The sequence below is a fragment of the Callospermophilus lateralis genome, chromosome 14 (assembly GCF_048772815.1).
Source record: "Callospermophilus lateralis isolate mCalLat2 chromosome 14, mCalLat2.hap1, whole genome shotgun sequence".
Lineage (NCBI taxonomy): Eukaryota > Metazoa > Chordata > Mammalia > Rodentia > Sciuridae > Callospermophilus > Callospermophilus lateralis.
Genome location: NC_135318.1, coordinates 98,388,856 through 98,413,860, shown reverse-complemented (window position 1 = coordinate 98,413,860; position 25,005 = coordinate 98,388,856).

Here is a 25,005-nt window from a genome sequence, read left to right as displayed (position 1 = left end):
ACAGAGACGCTGCAGCTCAAGGGTGCGGGGCACAGCACCCCTGTATTCCTGCTCGCTCTCCTCTCTCTGTCTCTCTCCTTGAAGGCAGGGACCCTGTCTTAGGTCAACTCCCCACTATCCTGCCCAGAGCGCAGCAGTTTGGTTTCATGAATGTTGGGTGAACTGTCAATAAGGGGAGAAAGGGAGAAAGCACAGGAGGGGAGGGGGAGAAGCTGCTGTTTCAGCCCAGTTCCCTTCTGAGGGCTCAAAGCGGGTTTACGCCATTGCCTGTGTTTTGCGCCCTCTGCTGGGAACTGTGGCGTACTGCAGGGGGCTGACCCGGGCGGGGGTCCCTGGGTTTCCAAGGGCTTTGGACACACCCGTGAACTGGGTCAGTTTGAAAGGCGACCGCTCAACAGACGTCTGCAAGAGAACAAAGCCCAGGGCACAAGACGGTGAATCAGAGTGCACCCGGGCCCACCCTTGTCATTTCTCCTCCTGGTCAAAAAGTCCCAGGCAGAATCAGGTTTTCTCAGGGAAACGAAGCCGGTTGGGAGATCCTGGTCATAAGGCAATCCCATGCCCCCACTGAACTATCATCGTTTGTGGTTGAGCTTCGATTAGCAGAATGTCACACCACTTGAGGTGAAGTCCTCAGTCTCTGGGTCTCTACTGAGTAGTTCAACCTTAAAAAAAAATATTTGATAACTTAATATGGAGCCCTCCAGTTGAAGGAACCCTGGGAGAGGCCTTTTGCCAAGGTTACTGTGAGCGCAGATATGAAATATTGAACCCCACTATTATGCACAATAATAATGCATCCATAAAAAGTTGGGGGAAAGGTCATCAGCCAGAGGCATAAGCTTCCCTTTCAATAGCATTTCTGGAAGTTTCACTCAAGAATTTCCCTTTACCTCCTTGGCCATCCCTACCTGCCTGGAGAGCTTGGGTCCAGCTTGCTACCGGGGCAGACGCCTAAGAAGGGGAGAAGAGCCAGGTGCCACGGTGCACCCCGGTAATCCCAGTGGCTGGGGAGGCTGAGGCAGGAGGATCTCCAGTTCAAGGCCAGCCTCAGCAATTCATCGAAGCATCTTAGGAGACCCTGTCTCAAAATAAAAAATAAAAGGGCTGAGGATGTGGCTCAGTAGTTCAATTCCCAGTACAAAAAAAAAAAGGTGGGGGTTTGGGGGATAAAGATAGACAACTAGAGACCACGCCATACCTGTGAGATCAGAAGAGCCAGTCCGTTCAGGGCTGACCGCCTGCACAAACTCATGCTCACAGTGACCTTGACAAAAGGCCTGTGAGCCATCACAGCCCGGTGCTCAGGAGGTGGCAATGCCACATGAGCCACTGCACCCTCGAGAAGGGACGTCAGGGGCCGGTGTGGTGGTGCCCGCCTGTGATCCTAGCAGCTCAGGAGGCTGAGGCAGGAGGGTCATGAGTTCAGAGCCAGCCTCAGCAACAGGGAGGTGCTCAGCAACTTAGGGAGGCCCTGCCTCTAAAGAAAACACGAAATAGGGCTGGGGAGGTGGCTCGGTGGTCGAGTGCCCCCAAGTTCAATCCCTGGTTCCCCCCACCCTCCAAACAAAAGAACAGAAGGGGCGGGAGCTCAAGGCCTTCCCAGCGGGTCTGACTGGAGACAGGAGCCCTGGGGAAGGAAGGAGGGACGCCCTGTGTCAGCAAGACAGCGCTGCCGGGGACACACGGAGCCCTTCCTGCTGCAGAGTCTCAGTGGAGTGTTTATTGTCCTCGTGGCCTGGGGACTCCTGCTCTCTGTTTTGGGTCCATAGTTGTAGATCCCCCAAGAGGGAGAACCCGCCAAGCCATCAAGGCCGCGGCCTGGCCATCACGGGTCCTGGCTGGTGAGTGAGTCTCTGGCCCTGCCTGCTGGGGTTTGGTGCCCTGCAGGCCCCAGACCCGGGTGCGAATGCTGCGTGGGCCGAGCGACCTGGGGCAGGACGCTTCACACGGAGTGTCTCATGCGGGCAGCTGCACCGTGTGCCTTGGCTGGGCGTGAGTGTGTGGATGCCCACCATGGCTGGCGTGTGGGGGGGGACCATCAGTCGACCACATCCCTGTTCCCGTCAGCTGTGCCACGGCTGTGACTAGCAGATCCGATGGGAACGATTCTGGAGGAAGAAAGGTGTACTCCAGGGCTCACAGCCTCAGAGGTCCAGGTCCACGGAAGTTCAGCCACATTCCCTGGGGCTCCAGGGGACGCTGAGGATGGGGCAGCAGAGTGTGGCCGAGGGAAGCAGCTGCCACCATCCGGACGCAGAGGGAGACTCCGCTCCCCAGACGCAAATCTACACCCCAAAGCCACGCCCAGTGCCCCCTCCTCCTGCCACCCGCCACTTCAGCTGCCACCAGTTAGCCCCTACCAGGGACAAGTCACTGACTGGGTGAAGACCTCACAGCCCAGCCACGTCCCCCCTGAGCCTTCTTGCCCTGTCACACATGAGCTTTAGCGGGACACCTCACACCCATACCCAACAGCTCCTCGGAGTTAGGGGGCTCAGGAAGAGAGGCTGGGGGATGAGGACGGCCTGGGAGTAGCTTGGGGGCCAGGAGCTCTGGAGACCGAGGGGGGCTGGGGGGGCCTTGGGAAGCTCAGAGGCGTCCGCAGGGCTCTTTGAGACAGGTGGCTGGGACCCCCGTGGGACCACCATGCGTTTGTAGCCAGTCCCTTCAGGTCACACCTCTCAGGTCCACAGGTGGTGGGCTGGATTCTGTGGTGTCTTAAAGTCTCCAGGAAGGGACCCGAAGCCATGTCGCCACCTCGTTGGCTGCTGTATTTTTGCCTGCGGAGGATTTCATTTGGCTGAAGGGTTCGTGGGCTTTAAAGCATTTGAAGAGCTTTGAGCCATAGTCGGGGTTCTCCAAGGTGTCCCCCAGAGTCCACCCCAGCGTCACCCAGGTACCCTCAGACACGCACAGCCTGGGGCCCCAGCTCCACCCGCTCCATCAGCTTGGGGGAGGGGACAGCCTGGTGTGATCCGCCTGAAGGTGACACTGTGCATTTGTTAGAGTCTGAGAAGCACGGGCCACCTTCCCCTGCCCTAGGCCAGGCCACACGGGCCACCTTCCCCTGCCCTAGGCCAGGCCACACGGGCCAGCTCCCCCTGCCCAAGGCCAGGCCACACGGGCCACCTCCCCCTGCCCAAGGCCAGGCCACACGGGCCACCTCCCCCTGCCCAAGGCCAGGCCACACGGGCCACCTCCCCCTGCCCAAGGCCAGGCCACATGGGCCACCTTCCCCTGCCCAAGGCCAGGCCAGCACACGGCCACCTCCCCCTGCCCAAGGCCAGGCCACACGGGCCACCTTCCCCTGCCCAAGGCCAGGCTGGCACTTGTCCCACCTTTCCCTTCTCAGACCCTGGGGAATGGTGGCCCATGTGTGCTCCACAGTTTGCTTCCAGTGCCATTCTCCTTGAGGTGCCTTTGGTCTTGGGCAACCTGACCCCTATACACGGGGCCTTGAGACCTCTCCCCCGTCCCCAAATGGCTCAGGACAATGACCTTTCACTGACTGAGCCATTATAACAGCAGCTATAGTGACAATGACAGCTGCAACTGCCACACACTGACATTTGTGGGCTGCTCAGAGGGAGCCCCTGGGTTCCCTCAGGGGATCTCCGTCCTACCTGAGGGGGGAGGTAGACTGGAGAGGCGAGGTGACCTGGGGAACGGGCTGTCCCTCTGTGTGTGGGGAGCCCCACTGGTCTGCACACCTTAACTCACCTGGGCACCCCCGTCCCGTGAGCAGGCACCCCCCCACCACACACAATTCTCAGATTGAGGAGTTTGAAATCTCCCTGTCATCTGGGGTGGCAGTACCTGTGGTGACTCAAGCAGGGACGTGGCTGTTACTCTTGGAAGTCACCCTTGGGACAGCTGCTTCACCTCTCGGTGACCTGCTGCTCCCCTCTGTGAGGTGGGCATAGGCATAGCACCCCGCCTGGGATGATGGTGTTTTAAAGAGCTTGGAGTCGTGTGGCCCCTCAGGGTCCACACGGGAGCAGGAGCAGGGGACCCCTGGCCTCCTCCTCCCAGAGCAGGTCCACCTGGGGCACACCAGACGTCCCTACCCTCGGATTTCCTGGGAGCAGGTCCTGCTGAGGGCTCCGCCTGGCTCCACCGGCTCACAGCTCCGCCTGGCCTGGCCCCTGCCCACAGCGCTGTGGCCTGAGCCCTGGGGGCCGCAGGCGGACACCTACATCTCTGAGTGTGTGAAGGTTGGTGACCTCTGAGAATGGGCTGGAGGCTGTCCCTGGGGGCTGAGCACCGCCTCCACGCAGGACCCTCCCCGAACAGCCACACCTTGGCTGGTGACCCGCCGGGGACATCCAGCTGGTCTCGGGCAGAGCTAATGAGACTGAGAACAAAATGCCAGTCCAGCGAGCTGGTCTCAGGAGATGAACTTGACTCAGCGTCCCTTGAATGCAGGGTTTTGAAGACCTTGGGATCCAGGGGGTATGAGGCTAGGGTGTGCCCTCGCCTGGAGGGGGAGGCCCTGGCCTCTGGGGTACCTGGTCCCCGTGTGCGGATTTAGTCCAGGGAAAGCAGGTTTGTAGATGGTTACGGGATCAGATGAAATTCTACCTTCAAAAGTCCGAAGTCCAAAAACAAAATGCAATGAAAGAAAATAAACCTCAAAACCGTGGGAAGTGATTTTTTTTTTTTTTTTTTTCTGGTACTGGGGATTGAACTCAGGGGCACTCGACCACTGAGCCACATCCCCAGTCCTTATGTAGAGACAGGGTCTCACTGAGTGGCTTAGCACCTCGCTGTTGCTGAGGCTGGCTTTGAACTCGCCATCCTCCTGCCTCAGCCTCCCCAGCCACTGGGGTGACAGGCAAGTGCCATGGTGCCTGGCAGGAAGTCATGTTGGGTTGGATCAGGACAGTTAAGCCTGGCTGGCCTCTGGTCCTTTTCCTTGCTCCAAGTTCCCCCAGTGGCTCTGGTCACCGTCCTGAGTCCCACTTTAAGAAGCCAGTGACAGCACCAGGGTGCCAGGATGGCCCGGAGGCCCCACTGGGTAGATGGGGGCACAGACACTGAGCCCAAATGGCCGGCCCTGGTGTGGACAGAAAGGGCCCAGCTGAAGTCCTCAGCCCATCCACCGTCCCTCACTGATCTATCTCCCTTTCCTCCATCTTTCTGGCACCAGCCTGTGCAGAGCTGCTGGGCCCCAGAGCAGCCAAGCATCTTGTCAGACATGATTCTGGGTGAGGTTAATAATGGTAAAGCAGATGTTCGACTCCATGATGTGGTGGGCCCCGCCCAATCAGCTGAAGCCCGGCTAGCACAGAGCCCTGGAGAGGGGCTCCTCCTGCCACCGCGCTCGACTGAATAGAGACACTGCTTCTCCTTGATGCTGGGATAGCTTCCGGACTTTGGAATTGAGCTGGGAGATCAGTTCTGCAGATTTGTCAGCCTCCATAGCTGTGTGTGTGTGTGTGTGTGAGTGTGTGCGCATGTGTGCGTGTGTGTGTCTGTATGTGCGTGTGTGAGTGTGTGCGCATGTGTGCGTGTGTGTGTCTGTATGTGCGTGTGTGTGTGTGCGCATGTGTGCGTGTGTGTGTCTGTGTGTGCGTGTGTGTGTGTGTGCGCATGTGTGCGTGTGTGTATCTGTGTGTGCGTGTGTGTGTGCATCCCGACTCAATTCTAGACTTTTTGTAGCCACTGAGTGCTGCAGGGAGGTCCTGCTGGGACCATCAAAGGTCCTTTAGACAGAGGACCCCACCCAGCAAACCCCCTTCCCCAGAAAGGGCCCTTGCTGGTCCCTGACCTCCGGGTGGGGGGGCGTGGGAGGTGCTCCGGCCCAGGCAGTGGGCAGGGTGGTGGGGGGAGCAGGGGCAGAGGTCAAGGTGGAGGTCAAGGGCAGCCGGGCAACTGAGAGGTGACGGCAGAGAGAGGCCAGTGTGTGGTCAGTGGGTCCCGGCTGCATGCCAACCCTGGCCACTGCTGCCAAAGCAGAGGTCAGCTGTGAGCCACGGGTGACGGGCCCCGGGGAGGCAGAGGACCCTAGGGTCCCAGAGGTGAGCCCCGGGTGGTGGGGCCTGCCCCAGTGCCGCAGCCCCTCCTGACCACTTATTCAGAGCATGACTCACTCTCTGGGGCCATGGGCTGCGCTCTGGGGGCAGCAAGGGGGACAGCATGGCTTGTCCTCAAGGGAAGACAAAAGATAGCTATCAGTACTCATGGGCCACCCGCAGCGGGCAGCCTACTAATTCACGATCCTCCCAACACTCAGGGAAGCAGGTGCCAGCTTTTACCTTGGGGGGGGTGGTCAGGTGACGAGGGCCAAGCCCTCATGAATGGGACCGTGTCCTACACAGGGGACCCCACAGAGGCCTCCAGCCTCTTCCACCACGTGGAGGCCTGGGAGGATTCAGCCTTCTGCTCCCTGGAAGAGGGTCCCCACTAGACGGCCAGGCCGTGCAGCGGGAATAGAGGTGCTGACGTCCCCACAGCTGGGGGCTCAGGCCCCGCCATGGGCTCGCGGGAGAAGCCTGGTAGGACCCTGAGGCCCGGGTAGGAGTCACCAGGAGCCGGTCCAAGAGCCACCAGAGCAGAGGACAAGCCACAGGAGCCACCCCGCGGCTGCCCCGCTGCACCCCCTGCCTTTTGGTGGGGTGACAGCTGTCAGTCCTGCCCACGCTCCTCTGGCCTGGAGCCCGTGGCACCCGTGGCTCGGAGCCGCTCACCAGGGCGGGCTGTGGGGCCCCAAGCGGATGGAGCAGCGGTGGCTTTTCTCACCGTCTTAGTCTCTCTGCAGACGAGGTCCCTCTGACTGCCCATGTCCCCGGCAGGGCCTCCGCAGCCAGCGGACACCCAGGTCCTCCAGGCAGAGTGCACGGAGAGTTGTCACCCCTCTCGATGGGGACTCACCTCCCCGATGCCACAAGGCAGCAAGTGGCCCTGAGCCCCACGACACAGGCTGGGTGGGGGCCTTGGACCCAGGGGTGGAATGGAACTCAAGGAGCGGGTGGCCTGATGACTGGGTGACTGTGGCGGTCCCCTGGAGGGTGGAGTTTGTTTTTTAATGTTTTTGCCCTGGAGCTGCAGGACGCCTCCACCAGGGCCTCCCACCCTCCCCACCCGGTTTCTTTTTCTGATAAGACCTTCACTCAGGCCGTGCCCTTGGCTCTGACAGTTTCCCAAAGGACTGGGGCAGTGCACCCCGAATCCTGGCCTCCCGCAGGCGGGTGGCAAATGCTGAGAGGAGAGGGGCTTCCGTTCTTTCGTCTCAGCACCATAATCAAAAGGGGAGATTGTACTTCTAGAAGCCTCCAAGGGAGAGGCCCTGGCTGGAGGAGAAGGAAGGGAAGGGCGGGCAGTGGGTCAAGACCAAGGGCAAGCCGGCCTCCCTCGTCAATTGCTCAGCTGCCTGCATCTCCCTGATTTTCTGCTCTCTTTGGCTTCATATATTGGTTTTGGGGGTGCTGGGGATTGAACCCAGGGGTGCTCCACCACTGAGCTACCTCCCTAGTCATTTATGGGGTATTTTTAAAATTTTAAGACAGGGTCTTGCTAAGTTGCTTAGGGCCTCACCAAGTTGCTGAAGCCGGCCTCAAACTTGCAATCCTCCTGCCTCCGCCTCCCAGGGTCTGAAGTCCCCAGACGTAGGGAGCATTTTCATAAGAGGGCTCTGGAACCTCCTCACCCCAAGGACTTGACCGAGGGCCCTAGACCAGCAACCCCTGGGGTGCATGTTCGGTGGAACCTGTGCACACTTGCAGGCAGGCTCTGAGCCTCCGCTCTGGCCTCCCGTGGCTGGGAAGACTCTGCACTCTTTCCCTGGAGGCCGCCCAGCCAGGGGCTCCTTTGAGGAACTAAGGACAGAAGAGGGAATCTCCCTCCCTCCCTTTGGCCCTTGAACTTGGGTGCGTCCTTTGCAAGGCTCATTGCGATTTCTCCATGAAACAGTGACCCACACCCAGCGGCCTTCTCATGCCCAGGGTCCTCCAACACGGCCAGCCTTCAAGGTGTCCCTCCGTGGCCTCCTGTTCTGCTCGACCCTATTGATCATTGAGACTGTGTGATGAGAGGCTTCGGTTTTTCTGAACCATCATTTTTCATAGATCATTTAGGTTCCATTTCCTGAACCAGCTGCCGTTCCTAACAGCGATTGCCAAGGCGGAGATCAGGAGGCGTTTTTAATTTCTGGAGTGGGGGGCTGGGGCTGGGGCTGGGGCTCAGTGGCAGAGCGCTTGCTCAGCATGTGAGGCCCTGGGTTCAATCCTCAGCACCCATAAAAATAAATAAATAAAATGAAGTATTGTGTCCAACTACAACTGAAAAAAAAGGTTAAAAACCAAAAAGTGGTTGGAAGGTGCCTTGTCCTGGTTTTAATTTGCATTCTCTTGCTTCCGGCATGGTTGAGGGTCTGTTCATGGGCTATGGATCCTTCTGCCTTCTTCTTTTAGGAATTGCCTGTCACGCCCCTGGGGAGGACAGTTTCCTAATGCAGGAGAGTGTCTGTGGGACACACTATGTTCCCTGGGAAGGCAGGCAGTACCGAGAGGCAGAGGTTAAAGATGCTGCCTAAAGGTGAAGCAAAGGTCCTGGGGAAGCTGGGATGGGACCCAGAACGTGGAGATCAGACTCGGATTGGAGAGGTTCTTTCTCTGGCAGGAGGGGAAGAAGGAGGAGGAGGAGGCCGATGGGAAATGGATGAAGCGTTTGCTGTGGCCTGAGTTTCCTCCACTGTGGCAGGGAAGAGGGGATACTGCAGGGCTGGGGAAGAGGCTCTGGGATCCGCTGGGAGAATCTAGAGGATTGATCAAGCGACTATGAAGGGCCTGGTCGTTTGGCTTGGACCAAAACTCAAGCGATGGTGCGATCCTGGGTGCGGGTTAGAATGCTGACCATCTGCCCCCAGCCGGGAGCCCTGATCATGGCAGGGCTTGGAGGAGCCAAGGAGGGGAGGTCCCACCTGCCAAGGAACCGCCCAGGAAAAGCGGGACTTGTCCCTGGTCAGCCTCTTTCCTCGGCCACCTCGTCCTCCTGCTGAGGAGAATCTAGGCATCTAACAGGGCAGGGGCCGTGGGCACAGGAGCCCATGCGGGGTCCTCCAGGAGCCTCGCCGGAGAAGCTGAGCTGTTCGGAAGGGGAGCAGGTTTCCACCACTTCCTGTGGCTGCCAACTGCCCCACAGGGGCGACTGCTGTGCCCCCCCAGGAGTCGGCAGTGCAGGCTGGGTGGGGGTGGGTCTGCGCCTTGCCTTCTCCCGCTGCTCCTGGTTGTCGGCCGTCCTCTGTCCACAGCCGCTCATCCCATCCTGCCTCACCTTCCTGAGACCTGCTCCTCCAGGTGTCCTTACGTGACACTTGTTCCCGTGGGGAGAAACGGTGTGTGTGTGTGTGTGAAGCTGGAGGAAGGATCAGTGTTTGAAACCACTCATCTTTCAACTGCTCCCTGTGTGACCTGGGTCAGTTAGCTGACCTCTCTGAACTCCCTCTTCACCACCCTGTGAGCCAGGACCAGTGACCCCCAGCTCCCTCTGGGTGTTAAGCCAGCCGCTGGTCAGACAGTGAGGGTGACAATACCTGGCGTGTAGTCATGACTCCACAATGAGCTTTACTTTTTATAAAAGGAAATATGTTTTCCATCTGCAAAGGAAGATAAAGTGCAGGTACTTAAAATAATAGCTGGCATTTACCTGTGTTAGAAGTTTCCAGAACATTGCAAGGGTTCACTCATTTAATCCTCTGAGCAAATCTTGTCATCCTCGTTTTTTATTTTTTAAACATGATTCATCAACACAGTAGACTCTTTTTAAAAATACATATATATATATTTTATAGCTTTATTTTATTCATTTATTTTTAATGCAATGCTGAGGATCGAATCCAGGGCCTCACACGCGCTAGGCAGGTGCTCTGCCACTGAGCCCCAGCCCTGTCACCCCCATTTTGCAGATGGGGAAACTGAGGCTCAGGGTCGCAGAACGACTGCATGTTGGAGCCGGTCCGTGCCCCGTGGGTGGATCTGAACCTGGCTCCATGCTGCTCTCCACAGAAGGAATGTGGGAGGGGGAGGAAGAGGCTCAGGGGGGCCCTGGGGGCTCCAGGGAAGGGCTCTGGATGGGGCTACAGAGAGACCCGGGTTGTGGGTGGCATCAAAGGGTCGGCTGGAGGTGGACAGGCGGGTGTGACAGGACAGCCTTGGAGGTCTCCCAGGGCTGGGGCGCCCAGTCCCCCAGCAGTCTGCGTCCCTCGCCTTGGCCGGCTTTCCCAGAGCTGCAGGGACGGAAGCCCCCCGCTCCAGCCGGGGGAGAGGACACGGGCCTGAGGCCAACAGCTGGGGAAGGGTGCTGACGGGGACATTGTCCCCCAGGCCGGGGCACCCAAACTCACTTTGGTGCGTTTCCAACCTTCAAGATAGAGCAAGAGGTGTTATCTGGGAGCCAGGCCCACGTCACCTTGTCACTGGAGCGCCTGGCCGACAGTGCATGGAGACCAGAGCAGAGCTCTCCGGGAAGGTGGTCCAACCACACAGGATGGGCGCGGAGACTCCAGAGGAGCAGCACACTGGGGCAGCGGGAGAGGCTCTGAGGACACGTCCCCGTCCCTTGCTGGTGTTAGAGGAGTGAGAAAGGCCAGAGGAAAGGACCTGATAGAAACCTCAATCAGGAAGACGTGCAGGTGGCAGACAGCGTGCCAACAGGGAGTGCACGAGGTGTGTGGTCAGGGACGTGTCCAGGACGACGACAGTGGAGACACCTGTTACTCCAGGCCTGTCACCATGGCCCAGGCCCAGAGCACGGGCCACGGCCAACGCTGGGAGGACGTGGAACCTCGGGAGTGCTCGCTCGCTGCTGGGGGGATGCAAAGCGGCACAGACACCGTGAGAGATGGTCGCAAGCAGGACACGCTGTCCCCACACACTCCGGCAATCGGGCTCCTTGTATTTGCTCAAACGCACTGGGAACCTGCCCACACCGCCTGGCCAACAGCCATGTGGAAGCAGGTTTCTTCTCATGACCACCCCAACTTGGAAGCGGCCCAGGTGCCCTCCAGGGGGTGAGTGCACGACCCCTGGCACAGTCTGACCTTGGAATATGTTGAACACCCCAAAAAAAATTATCGAAAGGAAATAGGAAGGCGACTTGAATGTGCATGGCTAAGTCAAATCATCCCATCTGAACAAAAGCTGTGTGAACCCAGTTGGAGGACACTCCAGAAAATGCAATTCTCCAAGGACAATGAAAAGATCTGTGGTCAGATTTGTGGCCGCCCAGGGTTGGGGGCAAGAGGGAGGAACAGGAAAAGTGCAGGGGCCTCTCAGGGCCGTCGGACGGCTGTGCACGATGTGATCGAGGTGGGTACACGTCAGGTACCTTCCACCAAACCCACCGAAAGTCCAGCACCAAGAGTGACCCCCAGTGTGCACTCTGGTCTTGGGGTCACAAGGGCAGGTGGCGTGGGCCATGGGTCGTGACCGGCGTGCCTCCCCGGTGGGGCCTGTGGGTCGAGGGGGAGGCTGTGCCTACGTGGGGTCAGGGGGGATCCAGGAAATCTCTGGACTTTCCTCTCACCCTTTCCAGAACCTAAGTCAGCTCCAGAAGCCAGAGTCTCTTAAAAAGCAGATCTAGAAAGACACAAGGAGGCCTCAGGTGAAACCCCTGACTGTCACCTTTCCCCCGAGAAGGGACAGAGGAGCACGGCTGGGTCGTTATTTGAGTAATCGTGGCAAGAAACCCCGGGTCTGCTTCAGCTGCTAGAACAGCTCTGGTTTTGCTTCTTTTCACCTGATGAGTCTCTGTGGGGCTGTGGTGGGTGCCGGGTCCTGAGGTGAGCCCAGACGCTCAGCCCCACATTCCTGTTGTCCCCAGGGAGGACAGGAGGGCACTGGGCCGGGTGGCTGTGGAAGGGGCTGAAAACGGACCTTGCTTTTGAGGTGCTCCTGTGACCCCGGGGGAAGAGGCGGTCACAGCCAGGGCCTTGGCTCGGGGAGACACAGGGTGCAGACAGGGCCTCAGAGAGGGTGGGTGCTGCAGGGTGCATGGGTGGCCTGAGGAGAAACTCCCCTTTGCACCCCTGGGTCCCAGGCTGGGGCTGCTGTGGGCTCAGTTACAGCATCTAGAAGGGCCAGTGGGAGGGCCAGCGGGTCTGCACAGCCTCCGGTGTTTTTGAAGAAGAGGAGAAACAAGACCTGTGAGAGGGGAGGAGCCCAGGGTGCCACGGTGGTGACCGAGGCCCAGCCACCTGCGCTTCTCACCCTCTCCGGGTCACCGAGCCCTGCCTGGGGCCGCGCTGAAGTGGGACCGTCCCTCGGTATGGGCTGGGGCTTCCCTCTGGAGCCAAATGCGTCAGCTGGCCCCAGGGCACATCCGGTGGATTTGCTTGTCTGTGAGGGAGTGATCACCTGGTGTTGGCACGAGGGCAGGAAATGGCTAATTATGGCACTGACCGCAGAGTGGAGCTGCCGTCGGTGGTGCTGGGAACACTGGCCTGTGTGGGGTGGCCCAGGTTCTCAGCCGGCAGTGGGCAGGAGGCCTGGCCCGGCAGCCCTGACCCCCACGCTGGTGCTCCCCAGATGGTGTGAACGGGTCTGAACAGCGTTAGAAATCGCTGCAAAGAAAATAGGAGTGCTCCCTGGATGTGTGTGAAGGTGTGGGCTTACTGTAGCTGGTGAAGAGTTGCGACGGCTGGTGGAGCATAGGGTGGCCTGCAGGCTCCTGGACCCAAACCCAGGATGGTCTACCTGCAGAGCAGCAAGTGACATTCAGGTGCTTCTCACGTTCAGTCAGGGGGGAGAATCACAGTGAGGTGGGCCCAGGTGTTCCCAGTCTCCACTGAGCATTAGAACTTAAAACCCGAAGTCCAACCAAACACCAGGACCTGATTTATAAATCCTCCAATGGAAGGAAACAGGAGTCCGCGCAGATGGGCAGGATGGACATGGGGCACGGTGGTGTGGCGGAGAATATGGCGGATGGGGTGTCGTGGGGTGGGGGGGTTCTAGGAGCCAATCAACAGAGCTTCCAGTGGCCAAAGCTGGGAGACGTTGAGCAATGAAATGAGGAACCCAATGCTGAACCCTGACTCAATGTGCAAGATCAACATCCACGAAGTCCACCCTGATGTAAATGGCAATTGAATACGTAAATGGAGGAGAACAGACTAATCCCCTCCCCAAAATTCACATATACCCTCCTCCTCGGGAGGGGACGATGACTCCCACTCCCAAGTGTGGGGGTGTTGGGTGAACTTGGAGAGTGGAGGATGAGAAAGTGAAGAAAAGCTCTTTGCAGCCCACCTCCACCTGGAGATCAAGGTCAAGGTCTCCACCAGGAGGTCAAGGTCAACATCAACAAGGAAACGTGACGTGGACCTACTGGGGTCTTCCTCTCAAACCCTGTAGCCCCAGTCTGACCTTGAGAAAAACATCAAACAAACCCAAATTGAAGGACAGTCTGTAAGACTCCAAAACAGAGTCGTTAGCTCCTCAAAACTGTCGCCAGCAAAAGCAAGGAAAATCCAAGGAACTGTCACAGCCCAACGTCACCATGAAATGTAGTGTGGGACCCTGGGTGAGGCAAAAAGGGGTTGTTAGATAGAAACCAAGGACATGTGAATAAAGACCGAGCCCTAGTTAGTCACAAGGTGTGTGTTTGTTAAATGTGACGGAGGGACCACAGTGATGCCAGGCATCAATGTCGGGGACACTGGGGGACTCTATACCCCCTCAGCTTTCCAGTAGATATACAAAGACTCTAGAACACACAGTTACCTGTTTGGAGAAGTCCTGATGCCCAGTGCACCCATATCTGAAATCAGAGTGGGAGCTGGAACCACATCCAGGTGTGTGGACTTTTTAAAACTCCTGGTGATCTCCATGTGTGGGCAGCAGCGGGGCTCCAGACCAGCCCAAGCAGAGTCTCCGCTGCCCAAGACGATGCTGATTTCCACGTCCCTCTGGGCACTTGGCTGTTGCAGGTAGGCAGAGGATGCTGTTCATCACAAATGCCTCGGAGACCCAGGCCGGCAAAGCAGTCACCGTGTCCGGCTGCCACAGTGGGTGTGGGGCCAAGGGAATGAGCTGCCAGGGTCTCGGTCGTCGCAGGCACTGGACAGAACTTGGCACTTGATCCCATCCAACCACAAGGTGGGACAGGAAATAAAGTCCTGCCGTGTTCCTCAGAAGGGGGGATGCCGGGTGCGGTGGCACACACCTGTCATCCCAGTGGCTCAGGAGGCTGAGGTGGAAGGATTGCAAGTCCAAAGCCAGCCTCAGCAATCTAGTGAGGCTCTAAGAAACTTAGCAAGGGTGTGGCTCAGTGGTTGAGCCCTGCTGGGTTCAAACCCCAGTACCAAAAAGTAAAATGGGGGTGTTGGGGAGAGAAATCTGTCAAACAGCAGTAGCAGCTCCCCGACCTGGCCAGCCAGGGCTTGGCAGGAGGCATTTAAGTGGGAAAGTTCCATCCTGATGTGCAGTGTTGACGGAGGCCGGCATGGGCCTCAGGCCAGGCAGCCCGTTGCACCTGGAAGAGGAAAAGTGGCTGTCTGTCTTGCTCCTGGGGCCCCATGGCTGTCTTGGTGCCGATCATTTTCTCTAAACTGAGGGACTCGAGCCCCCTCCCAGGGCCCAGGGTCTTCTCCGCTGGTAGAGGAAACCTTGCATTGGCTGACCAAGTTCCCCCAGGAGGCCCCTGGAGACTCCATTTCTGAAGATGGGCTGCTCTGAATTCCTTGCTCCCTTGCTCGGTCCAGCTGTCAGGACCCCTGTGACCCCTGTGGAGCCTTCTGACCCACCACCTGGGCTGGCTGACTGGTGGCACTTCGACTGGCATGCTGGACCTGGAGACCGTGGTTCCTTCTAGAAACAGGTGGCCCTAGACTCTGCCCTGTCCCGGGTCCCGAGTCCCAGTAGGCTGGGGTCCACCCACGTGACCTGTGGTCTCCCGGAGCCTGAAGGCCATGATCAGGCAAGGCCGGGTCAGGGAGGCCGTGGGGCCGGGGGGAGAGTGCAGCCTGCAGTATTTTGATCCTCTCTAAGTCCTCCCTTGTCCCTCCCCTCGGCCAACTGGAAACCCAGTGTCCATCCGGTGCAGCCCAGAAGCCCAACACCCAGCCAGAACCAGCGCCGAGTCAGGACTGAAAACTAGGGGGTTTGCCTTTGGAATTCTCGGTCCACCTGGAAGAAGGATGAGAAGTGTGTGTGTGTGTGTGTGTGTGTGTGTGTGTACCTAAAAGGAGAAATCGCCCTTGTCTAGGGGTCTGGAACATGAAACAGCTCTTCATGGGCAGCTTGATGCAGCTGAGATTAGAGATGGTCTCAAGCTCTATGCTTGTCGCCCACCAAGAGATGGAGTCTGATTCTGCTGCCCCTGCAGTCCGGTCGGCCTGGGCCTCACCTCCGGAGTGTCGTGCAAGTCACTTTCTGGGTCTTCTGGGTGACAGGAGCCTTGAGCTTCTAGCCAGACCTCGTGGAAGATTTGCTCAGGGGGAAGCCGATGCCGTGTCCGAAGTCCCACTGCCCTGAGACCCCGGGCTGTGGGGAAGCCCAAGCCAGCTCATGGAGGGGCAGCATGGAGTGAGGGACACTCAATCAGTCCCCTGCTGTTCTAGCCACCCCAGCCAACCCCAGACTTGGGAGTGAAGACGCTCTTTCGAAGGTTCGAGCTCCAACCACCATCTGACTGTAATTCCCTGAGAATCAACTCCGACTTCAGTCCACCAGAGAATCATGAAAAATAATAATAAGCGACTGGGTTTTGGGGCGATTTCGCCACCACTGAAAACTAGAGACAGGGAGTAGATGATAACTGCCGCATGGGCAAAGGCCTTTAGAGGATTCTGTTCTTTAAATCTTTGTAGGACCAGCTTCTCAGATCTGATTGCAGGACTCACTCCTCAGGCAGAGAACACACAGAGACTGTTATCTCTCCACAGATATGGCGGGGAGACGCAGATCCATACGGCCCTTGGAAGAGCACCCAGCTTACCTTGTCTATGTGTGCCTTCCATTTCTCCCGGGGAGGGGGCCTTTGAGAGTTCTTTAAGAGCCAGGGGGCCTTAGTGATGTTCTAAACCATCTAGATCTGGTTTGAGAGATAAGTGGTACCCAGTCGATTCTTCCAGGGAAGAATCAAGGGAAATAATAGGATTTAAGTCAAGAAGTGCGGACTCCCTACTTATTCTATGTTAAGTTAGTTGATAAGAATAAACATTTTCCCCTCGAGTTCTGAGTGGGGGGCTGGAAAGCATTCGGTAAAAACGCTAAGTGTTAGGCGCAGAGATGCAGAGGAACAGGCGGAGCCCGGGGTTGCCGGGCCTTTCCCCAACAGGCTTCACTCCTACTCTCCAGAGAGCCCAGGGCAAATCCATCCTGTGTGGATTAGGAAACTCACCCAGAGCTTTCCAGAAGGGAGAGGCAAGGGCCTGTAGGAGAGCTTCCCGCCTCTCCAGGAGGGCCCCTGGCAGGAACTTGGCATTTGAGTCTTCCTCTTCTTAAACGGAAATAATTCACATCCTACATTGTTTCTACACTCCCCGCCACACACGCGCGCACACACGCACACAATCAGGACATCTGTAAGTGGACCAGGCTTACTGGGCCTCTGCTTTGGCCTCCCCCGTCCATCGCGTTTTTAACACCTGGACAAAGGATTCTCTCCAGACCCAGGGAGTATGGAAATTACCAGCCAAAGGGATTCCTCACTTCTCCACTCCCTTCTGTCGCTACGTCCTGTTCTTCCCCTGGTTCCTGGAGGTCTGCGCACAGAACCACGGGGCACCAGAATGGCTTCAGGCAGGAGATGGTGAGGCAGGGCATGCCCAGCAGTCTGGAGGGAGGGTATTTTGAATGCAAGAAGCAAGGCCGCAGCCTGTTTCTGCTCTAGGGGGCCCTTTTCAGGTTAGAGCCAGTCAGGAAGTGACTTCTCCCCCCCCCACCCCCCCAAAAAAGTCATAGAATGAACCTCCTCTCTAGTTTTGGTAGCAAGCAGGACAACAAGTAGGACTGCCCCAGAGATCCTCAGGTCTGGGGGAGACCAGAGCCAGGCGGGCTGTAGTGGGTACCACCTCGGGGCATTTCACACGGAGGAAGACACTTTCCAGAGAGTTCTGGAAGGAGCTCAGCCTTCTGCACATTCACGCCAACTGAACCTCTGAGGCTTGGCTTTAATCCTGATCTTAGAAACGACATGACCACACAAAGTCTGGAGGTCAAGAAAACTTACAAAAGAGAACACGCGGCTCCGGGCCATAAGAGACAGGTAGGCTGCGCCTGGTCAAGGACGTCCTCGTGTCTGAGAGCGCGAGAATTAACACGGAGTCGGTCTGTATTAGCTGGAGCTGGTTTGCCGTGGCTGTGGTTAACTGGGTAATAAGCTGTCTTTGTCCTCATTCTAGGGCAAGGATCGGCCATGCCGTTCACTGCCTTTTTGGAAACGCATGTTTATTAAGACTCCCCTGGGGTTTGTCACACATCTATTTCCTGTTTGAATAGCCAGGGCAGCAAAGTGAGGCGACAGTCTTGCTTCGACGGAGTGCTGTCCTGAGAGGACACGATTCTCCCGGCCCACCATGCCCCACGGAGAACATTTAGGGACGTCCTGCCTTGGCCTGATTTCCTCTGAAATTCACCCTGAAACAAAGGCTGATGTGACCGCGGCTCATTCAGGATGCAATATCCCAAAGAGCAGGAGCGAGGGAGGGAGGGCCAGGAGTGGGGACAGGGAGCAGCCGCGTCATCCAGTTGGGCAGCAACCAGGTGCCCTTTGCTCGGGACACTGCGAAGGATCTTCTGGAGAGGGGCGTGGAAGCCCTCCCCTGGGACAGGAAGGGACCCATGGCCTCCTTCAGGGTCAGCGGTGTCTCCGCAGGACGCCCACCGCTCAGCAGCTGGGGAGGGGTGGGGTGAGGCTGGCTGGGCGCATCCAGGGAGGACCTCGCTCCTGTGGAGGCGGCTGGACAAGAGTGAGGCTGGCTTCCCAAGAAGTGTCCCACACACGTGGGTCCAGGCAGAGAACTGGTCAGCACTGTCCCCAGAAAGAGCCAATACGCGGTGGAGTCACATCGTGTTCTGAAGTTCATCTCTGACGCTGGCGCTGGAGGGATGCAGAGCTCCAGAAACCCAGGGCCCAGAGAGCATGGCGCTTACCTCCGTGGCAAAACAGGCACGTGCTTGTCTTGGCACTCGTGTCACCAGCACCGTGTCTGCCTCAGGAGCCCCTGATTTGGGTTGGCCTTTGGTCTCCACGTGGGAGAGACAGAAGGTTGGGAAATGGATGGGATTTTCCTGCAGAAGCTCCAAAGAGTTGCAAGAGAATTAGAAGGAGGAAGACATTAGGGAGGACCTGGGTGGGGGGCACGCGCGAGGGAGACTCCATGGCAGAATTAACTGGTTTCACAGAGCTCCTAAAAACAAACGAGACAAGGCTGGGAGGAAAAAGGGGGTGCCTGGCCCCACTGACCCTTCTCCGGCGGAGCCTGGAGCTGTGGGGAAGCAGTGCGCCATCTCTTGCACTAGGGGGCGCTGTTGACCCAGGACCATGTAAAGGTTGCTGCCTGACCAGGGCCCCGCAGGGTGGGGGCGGGGTGGGCAAGAGCAGTAATTGCTCAAGTGGATGGAAAACACGTTTCTTAGGGTTCCGGTGCAAGGCCCCGTGAATCCTGAGGACTAATTTGCATTTTTAACATGTTATGCTAATAATAACTCATTGCAACAGAGGAAACAGCTTCCTGTCCTCCACGGAGTCCAGATTCTATCCCCAAACTGTTGTCTCAGGTAAAGATTTATATAAAAGGCTCAGAGGAGGCCGTAATAGATTTGGATACATATTTCACACTATTTTTTTTTTCTAGCCCACCACTGATCTCACAGGCAGATTTATGGAGATGCAGTATTTATTATACAATATCCATGTTTTATTAAATCTGATTACGTTGCCAGGGAGAGTTGGCGCAGCAGTCTCAGGGCTGAGCCAGGGAGGCCAGGAGGGGACCCAGATGTCTCCTGGTGGTACCCTGGGTCCTCAGCTCTGTCGGTAACCTCTCTCCCATAACCTTGAAGGCAACAGAGCTGGCTCCTGTCCCCCCCCACCCCCCCACCCCCAGCAGCAGGACTGGGCAGGGTATGAATAACAGGCTCAGAGACAGCGGCCCCTCAATCTTATCTGAGCCAGGAGCCTGGCTTGGGATCCAGTCTGCCGCCCGCAACTTATCTAACAGCCTGGGGAATGCTTCCTTGGGTCTCCCTGCTCAGCGGGTCCCCAGCAGACCTGCCCTCCTTGGAAACCCTGGAAACCTGAGAAGGTTCGCTTCCAACAGAGCCCTCTGGGCCAGGAATCAAATTGGCCCGGCTCCCCTCTGATCTCCCCGAGGCGGTGCACAGGGGGTCCGGGCAGCTGTAGTAACTCTACCCCTGCCGCTCTCCAGGTCCTTTTCTTTTCCTAGACAAGATTTATAAGGCACGGTTTAGTCTTACGGTAGACAGACATTCCCAGGAGGGGCCCGTGTATACCGCGGCCCCTCTGTTCCCCGCCAGTTAACTCCAAGATGGGGTTTTAGATAAAGTTGGGTGGATACCCAAGGAAAAGGGAATTTGCTTGAGACCAGAAACCACTTTACAGGACTTGATGGATTGGGTTGACCTCAGGAGCCAGGGAGGGGCGGGTGGGCAAAGGAACCAGAATGGCCTGGGCACTTCAGGCCTTTGTCTGCCCTGCCTGGGGCTGTGCGCAGGGGCTGTATGAGCGTTGGAGTCAGAAAAAGCTAAATCTGAGTCCTGGCTGCCTCCGTCACTGAGTGCCTGGGGTGGGTTATTCGGCTTTCTTACCTATAAGATGAGGATAATGCTCACCTCTTTGGGTTGTTGGGAAATAATAGATATTCAGCACAGACCCCGGCACAGAGAGAGAAGCCAATGTTAGTCATTGTCACGAGTTCCCTTAGTTAATTCATTTATGCCACAGACCCGGCGGCCTTTCTGTGTTTGACACTGTCCTGAGAAATGGACAGCATCACCACAGAGAAGGGACAGCACCCAGAAAACAAGCGGGGGTCGATCCCCACTCAGACTGCGGTTCAGGTCAACCCGAAGCTTGATCGGGGATGGCAGGGATGCTAGGTGGCAGGAGACAATAAGACACAGAGTGACCCCCTGACGTTGGGGGGCTAGGGCCATTTTCCACAAGCTGGTCCCCAGGGTCACGAACACCTATACGCTTTTCCAAGGTGAGACTTAAGAACGTGCCCAGTCTATATCACGAATGGCCTTTTATTTACCTGGAGATGTGAGTTCCCAGACAGCCGGGGCCTGGCTGCTGATCTGAATGGAAATCAGCCTCTCCTGTCTCCCCGTCTTTACAAGAACCTGGGACACTAATAACTTCCCCAGGGAGGGGCCGCAGCTTTGCCGAGTGTCTGCAGGGACGCACAGCCGGCCTCCGCCATCCTCCTTGCAGCAGTCAGGGATAAAAAAGATTTTTTTTTTTTTTTTTAACTTAGCTGACAGTTTCATTAAAAATAAATAAATAAATAAATAAACACTTGTATCTGTTGTCCACAGCGGAGTGACATTTGTATTTTTAAACAGCTACTCAAAATGACTTTCTATGGAACCTCCATTTTATTTTGTTTGTTTTAAAATTTGGAAAATGCCCAAAGCCTACTGCTTTGTAACTCAGCACCCCAAGACATTGTGACAACGGCCCTACACCTCACTCTAGGATTGTGTGCAGAGGGGGTAGCATTGGGAGAGCCCCTTTTCTATATAGATACCCTGAGAAAGCACTTGGGTTGTTTTAAAAAAAAATGGCTTTAATGTTCTCAATATTGAACCCAGGCATTCCTTCAAGCAGCATCTATTTGCTATTTGCACAGTTGGCTCAAGAGGCCTGGTCCCTGGGGCTTCCATTGAAAGCTAGATTCTGGTAACTTCAGCCTGGGGGCCGAGGCCCCTCCTGCCACCTGGGTCCTGCTCCTCAGCCCTCGATGCTGACCCCCACCGCCCCCTGAGCCGTGCCAGGGTGCAACATAGGAAGAAGGTGAAAGGTCGAGAGAGGAAGGAGTTCAGTGGCAAAATCAGCCCTTGGCTCAGGGAAACTTGGGCCTCCTTTGGACTCCTGCCTGCACCACCCCGATTCCCAGGCCCCAGGAGATGGCAGGCCCTTACAGCAGGGTCTCCTGGAGAGGTTTCCATTCCCACAACTAAATTTATTCCCTCAGAGTTTTTTTCTTTACCTAAGTCTAATTGACGCTGTCATGATGTCAGAGCTAATGTTATGATTATAGTCGAAAGCAGTAAACTAGAAGAGACACTCTGGATTACAGCTTTCCTGTCTATCCCAGGACTACCATGAAAGGCCCAGCCAGACCCGATGGTGTGCAGTTGCCACCAACCCGGACCACGCAGAGCCCCGAGTAGAAAACTAGCCTGCCAGGCTTGTCCCCAAGTGATTCTAAATGAGATAGTGAATATACACCTTTATCACCTCTGTCTACCTCGATAGATTAATTCTCCATTAATTTCTTTCTAGGAGTTGTTCATTCTATCCTGCAAGATTCCTCAACATCTAGCAGTGTCAGATTTTGGGTGGATGGATGGATGGATGGATGGATAAATGAATAAAAGAAAGCATGCACGGTGCCTTGTTAATTCTGCGCAAAGCAAATTAAACCCACAGGCTCACCTTCCATGAGCTCATTTCCTAACTGACTGTTGGGTGTTGGGTGACATGGGGAAAAAAATTTAAAAAGGAATTTGTGTTTATACTTTCACCCAGCAAAATGCATATCAGATTACGGAAAAAATCAGAATGTCTGTAGATAAAATTAAAAGTGTGGGGTTTAATCAAGTCATCGAAGTAAATCATGCTTTGCAAAACGCCCGCAAAATTGCAAATGTTCTCATGGCCCTAATTCAAAATGTGTTCCTTAAACAAAGAACATCTTGGTTTGATTCCTTGTGTTTTGAAGCCTGTATTGTACAGATATATGTTTTTCCAGTGTGATATAAAAAACACAAGGGGTATGTAAAAACGTTCCATCATTTCATCAGATGTATAGATTTTCCAACCAGCAATTCTATAGAAGAGTACAACACAGTTAAGGGTAACTGATATGCACTTAACTCAATTGTCATCTAGTATTTGAGATTTTTGTCCTTAGAGTTTCAGATCCCTGGATTTTTGTGCTTATTTAAAATCTGGTAGTTAAGGCACAAGTATCTTCTCTAGGACACACTGATCCTGTCCACTGATGGTCCTTGGAAGGTTTTCTGAGAATTAAAGACCCAGGGGCTGAACATGCCTAACCCTGCCTTTCTCTTTTGCATTTCAATGGATGGCTTTGCACAAGCAGCTGATGATAACAGTTGTGTTGGGTGGGTTGAAGTATAATCTCACTACCCCAGTATAAGCTCACCTTAGCTAATTGCGTCTGCAATGACCCTATTTCTGGGTAGGTTCCACTCATACAGTGACACAGAGTTGAGACCCCCATAACCATCAATGCTTTTTCAGGCACTGAGAAACAATGTGACATTGTGGTAGCAATTGTTTTGCAGTCGATCCAGAACTATTGCTGCAGGTACATTCTGAGGTAGGAGAATGTACCATCCTACTGTTACTGTAACAAAATACCGGAGACCATCAACCTAAGAAGAAAGGTTTATTTTGTCTCACCATGTTGGGGGTTTCAGTCCATGGTTGGTTGTTTCCATTGCTTTAGACCTGTGGCAAGACAGCACACTGTGGCAAGTAAGGTGTGGCACAGTGAACCTGCTCACCTTATAGCTGGGATGCACAAAAGATTGGGGTTCCACAATCCCCTTGGAGACACACCTCCAAAGACCCCCAAACGCCTACCAGACCCCATCTCTTAAAGGTTTCTATCATTTCCCAGTAGTTGCCTGGGCTTCCACGATGAGATTATACTGGGGTAGTGTGGGCCTCTATTCATTTTGACTCTCCTTATAAAAATGGGGGCTTTGGACACACACACACACACACACACACACACACACACACACCAAACCTTTAATACACAGCCTTTGAGGGACATTCCAGTTCAAGTTGAAGTAGGGGCTTAGGACTTTGATGTGTGAATGTGGGGGACACACTTCAACCCACCTGGAAGGTGTCCATCTCGAGTTAAGACATGGAGAAAGGCTCTGCAGCCCAACTGCCCTTCTTCCCTTCTGCCCCTTCCAAGCCCTCCTGCTCCTTCTCCCACAGCTGTCTCAAAGCCCCGAGAGACTTGTCCCTTTGTATCTTGCCTGTGGCTTGGTTTCCTGAGACCTCCCAGACACCAGTCGTGAGCAAGAGAAGCAGCAATTAGCCAGGTCCTGCTAACTCTTTAGCACAAGGATCCTTGACCTGCCAGATTTTGATCCACGTGTGGTTTCCTTTTATAAAACCGTGCGTACCTCTTGCTACCCTAGCGTCTATCAGAAGGGACACTGGATTGGGTGGCTCACATGATGAGCGACCCTGCATGACTCACAGAGACCGGTGACGTCCCACTCATACGGTGACGTGGAGCTGGGCCCCCCATAACCACCAAAGCTCCTTCAGGCACCAAAAGGCAGTGTGACACTGCGGTGTGAATTGCTTTGCAATTACTGATTTCTGAGTACCTGTCAAGACGACCCTGTTAGTGCATGCCTCGGAGCACCACGGAGATGGAAAAATCCCACCCTGCCAGGTGCAGCTTTCCACCTGGATGGCAGGTAGATGGAGAAGGGAGGGCAGTTACATCCGGGAAGAGCCAAAGAGAAAAATCTAAGGCAGCAATATGAGAGCAAGAGGAACCGGTCAGAGAGCTGGGTTGAACCCTCACTGGATGGATGGATGGATGACCTTGGATAAGTCCTGGATCTCACCAGACCTCCTGGTCTGTTCAATGTGCTTATCATAATGCCTGCCCTGTGGAGTGCTCAAGAAATACATCACAGTGGCTCTAGTGTCCTAGGCTGCGTCCACCTCTGTGAGTCCAGCCCTGGTGAGCGGTGCAGGCACAAGCTCTGTGAGACTGCCCTCAAAGGACGTGGTGGCTGCAAACTTGCCTTTGCTACAAAGGCTGCTCTTGCAATGCAAACAAGCCAGAGCCCCCAGCTCCCCCAGCTCCCCACCCGCCATCAGGTTCTGCATGCATGGCTGGCTTCCTGAGCAGTGGGAGGCTGTGGGCAGGAAGGGGAAATGAGAGCGAGCGGCCGGCTGTGCACACCTGGGCTGTATCAATGGCGACGTTGTAGAGCTGGCCCTCCTGGGCTGCTGGCTCTGCTGGCTCTGTGGCTGTGTTAGTCATGGCCTCGTGGGGCCTTGGTTTGTTTTCATACTTTTGTGAGTGTGACATGCACCTTCAGGAACTCATCTTTAATTGCCCTCCCTCCCAAGGGACCCAGGTCCTTCTCTACTCCTCTCTTCTTTCTAAGTCATTTCTTTCTTTCCTTCTTTCTTCCTCTGTCTCTCTTCCTCTGTATTTTTCTTCAATCAAGTAGAGATAGGGAGGCAGAGGTGCAGGATGAAGGAGAGTAATACTGGAGCAGGGAAGCTCACCGATGTTATTCTGGAAAAGTCTCCTTGGCCAACCCAGAGGGGCTCTGTCAGCCTGCGGGTTCCGGTTCTTGCAAACATGAGCAGCATGTGAGTACCATGGAGGGAGACTCATCCACCCAGATCCTGTTTTCCTGCATGCTGAGCTCTTCTCAACCAGATGGAACCTGACAAAGGGTGCCTTGCCCAAGCACATGTTTCAGATGAGGAAACTGAGACTTTAGGAAGGTTTAAAAATCACATGCTTCCTGGGCACGGAGGTGCACTCCTGGCATCCCAGTGACCTGGGAGGCTGAGGCAGGAGGATTACAAGTTTATGGTCAGCCTGGGCAACTTACAAGACCTTGCCTCAAAAATGAAACATTAAAAGGGCTAGGGATGTGGTTCAATGATAGAGCACCTTGGGTTCCATCCCCAGAACTGCACGCATGAACACACACACACACACACACATTGCAACTCAACACAGGGATCTACATAAACCTTGCCCCATGGATTTGCCCTCATTTT